The following is a 5130-nucleotide window of genomic DNA, read 5'->3' as shown; positions in this document are numbered from 1 at the left end:
ATTGTAATCGTGCAATTTGTAATGTTTTGCTTGGACGTGGCTGGTGTGCGTTCATGGATGATAGGTGCACCCGCCGATATGTTAACAATGCACTCTTAAAATAACATATAAACAACTCGCCATAGACTTCTGACCAGGTGTACAATAGCGATTTTTAGACAATGTGCTAAGCCACTCCCTAAGTTGTTAATTGCCACACCCCTGGGCGCATTGTTTAAAAATTAAACGTGCAAAATAAGGAATTAAACTTCACGCCGGGTGGAAAACTAGTTTTATGCCATGGACCAGTGTGCAAAATACAGCCCAAGATGACTTACCCCCTCAGCATTTGATTATTCATCCTGAAGTCTCTTTGAGACATTTGGGTTAAAATATACCAAGAAAAGATGTGGAGAAAAGGTGGAGGAGGGCAATGGCAAGGCCTGCCCAAAAACTGTCAACTTTAATTTCCCCCTCAAAAACAATTCTCCATGCTCCTAAATGTGTGGTGTTTTGCATGACCACTGTGGCAATGTATGTCATCACTAACAATTGCACGCTTCTCTTGTGTTCAAAAACATGTTTAAAATGCAAACAAGATGGAGTTCCATCAAAAAAACTTCAAGAAACAGACCTCAAGAAACTTTTGAAGTAACCAGCAATGGCTTGATTTCCCATAGCTAAAGCATACATTTTACGGCCGTCAAGAACCAGCTTCAGCTCAATTACCAAAAATGTACTCGAGGAGACATTGTAAAGAGCTAGAATAAATCCGCCATTGGAAATATTTCAACTTGTCCACAAACCTGAAAATATACCAAAGGATGATAATCAATAATTGGTTTATTTAGGTTGAATATAATAAATTATTGTTCCTTTGTCAGTTAAATTGTCTGGCAAAGACAAGTGTTCACTTCAAGGAACCATATGCAGTATTCAACATTTTTCATTCCATTTCATTTTTCACCCCCTTGCCCCTCAGGCTAGTATATCAGATTTGTACTGGCCCAGAAAAGTCACTTTTACACAAAACCGTTAATTTATTACATTGAAATGAGCGCACTCTTTATTTTACTATCTTGACATGTTTGGCTTCAACTAGTAAGCATCACAGGTGAGCTGAACTCAATGAAAACTGTATATAGTATATATACTTTTTTGATCCCGTGAGGGAAATTTGGTCTCTGCATTTAACCCAATCGTGAATTAGTGAAACACACTCAGCACACAGTGAACACACAGTGAGGTGAAGCACACACTAAACCCGGCGCAGTGAGCTGCCTGCTATAATGGCGGCGCTCGGGGAGCAGTGAGGGGTTAGGTGCCTTGCTCAAGGGCACTTCAGCCGCGGCCCTCTGGTCGGGGCTCGAACCGGCAACCCTCTGGTTACAAGTCCAGAGTGCTAACCAGTGGGCCACGGCTGCCCTTCAGGGGAGAGCGCGAACGCAGTCCCCCACTACCACAAATTATGCAGTCGAGATTCCCACATTTGGGGAATTCGTTCGGGTCAGCTACCGCCAAAGTGCAATGGCAGAGCCTCGCCAAAGGTGAACCACCTTCATGATCATGGTATCTCCCCTGCCAGGTAAGTATGCAGGCCAGTGATGGGCCAACTAACTTGCCCGACATCCGACCTGCTCTTTTACTTGCCCGGGCCAGTAGGCCATTACTTATGGTGAACCCTGCATATGCTTGTATTCCTTTGTTCTCTTATTAAATTGCCTTTGCATGTAAATCTAATAATCTTTTACATCCATACGGTGAATTCCATCATGCCAACTGATAACATTGCATCCTTGGTCCTGTTTACAGGTAATCACAGTTGTTCATGTTCAGTAAGAGATCAAGGCTGTCTAGAGCTCACGGCCAAGACAGCATCACTGATAGACTAGCTCACAAATTGATCTCAAAAACATGTAGAGGAGAACGATCCTCCACTCTAGATTACCTATTGATTTTTAATATGAAAAGCTCATTATACAAACAGTAACACCAACACAAAAAGCTAGCGAACCTTTGCATAAATCCTTTAATTGAATTTCCAGAGCAGAGCCCGTGGTCTTACGTTTTCTTTTTAATTAAATCCAATGCTTTTTTTTTTTTTTTTTTAAAGAAAGGGTTGGAGTTTAATTTGCATGCGCTGAAGTGGGTCCTGTCCTAGATAAAGTGCCATTGATCCTTATTAAAGCTCACCTCTGGGCTTGCCCAGGACTAACGGGGAAAATTAAATGTGTTCATGCAGCATACACTTATTGCCTGCATGATAGGATTAAGAATAGGGAATGAGAGAGAGAGACGAGAGCAGGAGGTAAACAGGGAGAGAAGGCGAGAGAATGGAAATTAATTTGAGAAATTATTTTTGCTTTGGTGGAATTTTTGCACAAATTAATGGTAAGAGAATGCGCCCCCTCTCTTATTTGCAGACAAGCCAAGCTACCATGCAAACAAAGGTGCTTCTTTAGTTATTTTTTCTGCCTGAAATTATATTTTATGTCTTGCATTTTTAAATTGTATGTTGTATTCATTTGTCTGTAGTTTGATCCTGTGCAGTTGAGTACTTTTATTTGAATCAAAACTGAATAAAAAACTGTGATTGGTTGAGTGGTAATGCTGTTTTTTAATGTGTTAAGAAGGCTATAGGTATACCCTGCTAAAGTTGTTTACTTTTCTAGGTTTCCTGGACCTGAGCTATACTTTAAGAGGCTAGATCCACGTTGCTGATTATTTATTCACATAGTTTTGAGTATGTGTGAGATCTTTTGATGGGCATGACAGCACAGGTGATCATAATATCAACAAGAAATATGCAAGTCAACATTTACGCCATCAAATATGATCTATGTATATATATTTGCATTTTAAAGGAATGAAAAAGTTAAAGCAAATTAATTTATTCTGACGATACAATGATATCACTTGCACTCTAGCCCCTTACTGCTCACAGAGTAGGATCACAGCATCAGCATTAGGCCCTGGGCCACTTCACATGACTGCTCACAGAGTAGGATCACAGTATCAGCATCAGCATTAGGCCCTGGCCACTTCACATGACTGAATCCAGGAAAAGACAGGAACACACGACTAACATTTCGACGCACAGCAGCTTGACTCTGAGGAAGACTTTATTTTAAGTTAGACTGTATTTTGTAGTTAAGTTAATGTACTATTAACTTAGTTAATAGACTAGTACTAGTAGTACTAGTTAATATACTGTTAACTTAACTACAGTCTACTTAACTACAATTTTTTCTGGGAACACATCAAAACCATAAGGTAGAGCTTAAGGTACAACTCAAGAATGACATAGCGTCATAGCAAGACCATTTGACCATTCACGTGCTTGTTTAAAGGCAAAGGCTTCATTTCACCTTGCAGATGATACATGAGCCACCTGTTGGTGTCAGGCCAGCATGGCGTGGGAGGTGCCGTGTTGATTAGATATTATCTGCCTAAATTAGGCCAATGATATAATGTGAGATCGATCTGCTGATTGCTGGCCATTGATCAGTGTTTCTGTTTGTTTGGGATGCGGCATTAGTGTCTCAGTATGTTCCTATTGGATTTCCTCCAGGAGGAGAATCCATCGTGGGCCGGGTTTTTTTCAACCCAGCTTATCAATAGAACACAAGAGCGTTTGTCAATGGGACAGATTCACCCTCATTGCTTCTCTTTGTGAGCTTATGGGCACCAGAGCACTCACTTTGTGTGTTTGGATATGGGCTTCTGTGTGTGCAGCAGAGCTCTCACTCTGACACACTAACTGGTGAACAAGTGCTTCACTTGAAAAATGTTGAAGGAATGTTACTAAACTCTGGACTGACTGTTACTGTACAAGTATGCCTGTCCAATTACTTTTATGGATTTAGAATGAGAGTGAGAGTGAGAGAATGAGAGATGGCGCATCCAAAAAATTTTAACCACACACGTTCATGTCAATGTCGCATGATGATGTGAAAAGCCCGGCAATCAAATGAGGTGTTTGGCAATCCCTCAAAAATCTTGTTTTGTTGATCATAAACTTTTGAGCACTTTGAAACATGAGACTGAGGTGAGGTAAACCATACATGCCTATAGGCCTAAACTATGAGCAACAGGCCTACAGTTGGTCATGTAGGTCACATAGATTTTTATTCAAAGACATTGCGGAGGCCTTGACTTATTCCAGAGAGATCATATGGTGGTAAAAACAACATTATACAACATTAACATAACTATTGTGGTTGACGTTCTAACATCTGTTAACATGGTGATGTTGCGTTTCTGATCCTCAACAAAAAACTATTATGTTTGTTGTTTTTCATATCTGTTTGTAGTCCTGTGGGTAACAGTGCTCACTGTCTATGCCTACACAGAGGCTTAGAAAAGCATTTGTGGGGTAATGGCCTCTTCGCTCTCCGCAGCGGCTCCCGGATGCAAGCAGAGAAAAATCAATGGGGATTAACCCCTGACCTCCTTCACATACTTATGCCTCAGCCCCCGGCTGGCTGTCTGATATTTCATCAGTTTTCAGGCAAAACCCTGAGACTTACTCAATAATAGGGAGTCCGCTAATTAATTTCAAACATGGAGTGGCCCAGGCCAGTGGTGAAGGAGTAGTGGGAGAGCGGGAGGATCTAGCAGACCAAAGAAGCAGAGGAATAAGTGATCAGCGAGAGCTGTGCGGCCGTGTGCCAGGGAAGCGTTCATGAGGCCTGGGGATGCATGTGGAATCTCTCTTTAGCCCACCCCATCTTTTCTTTCCTTCTCTCTCTCTCTCTTGCGCTCTCTCTCTCTCTCTCTCTCTCTCTCTCTCTCTCTCTCTCTCTCTCTCAGGTTCTCACACATACTCGTACCCACTCGTGCAATGTTCAGAAATGGCTTCTGTGAAATGGTTGAATTAAAATGTTGCATTTATGACCTCAAATCACAGATGATTTGACACCCTTAAGAACACACAATCTCTCTCTCTCTCTCTCTCTATCTCTCTCTTTCTTCTCTCTTTCTCTTTCCAGTCATAGTGATGGTGTCCTCGTTAATCCCTTCACACATAGTAGTGCTCATTCAGCACTTACTGTCCAAAGTATTGACACAACGCTGTCCTTTACTTCCCTGTTGGCCCCCTGGGCATCTGTGTGTGTGTGTGTGTGTGTGTGTGTGTGTGTGTGTGTGTGT

The 5130-nt window shown here is 41.7% G+C and overlaps 1 non-coding gene across 1 annotated transcript; it reads right to left on the bottom strand.

Annotated features, from left to right (window-relative positions):
- Nucleotides 1-1407: 1407 nt before the first annotated feature.
- On the bottom strand, nucleotides 1408-1572 carry LOC121682536. Its single transcript, XR_006022608.1, has one exon. It is a non-coding gene; the product is annotated as a U1 spliceosomal RNA (small nuclear RNA).
- Nucleotides 1573-5130: the final 3558 nt, after the last annotated feature.

Source organism: Alosa sapidissima, chromosome 14 (assembly GCF_018492685.1).
Source record: "Alosa sapidissima isolate fAloSap1 chromosome 14, fAloSap1.pri, whole genome shotgun sequence".
NCBI lineage: Eukaryota > Metazoa > Chordata > Actinopteri > Clupeiformes > Clupeidae > Alosa > Alosa sapidissima.
The sequence above is the reverse complement of the archived record's forward strand: the minus strand, read 5'-3'. Positions and strand labels throughout refer to the sequence as shown.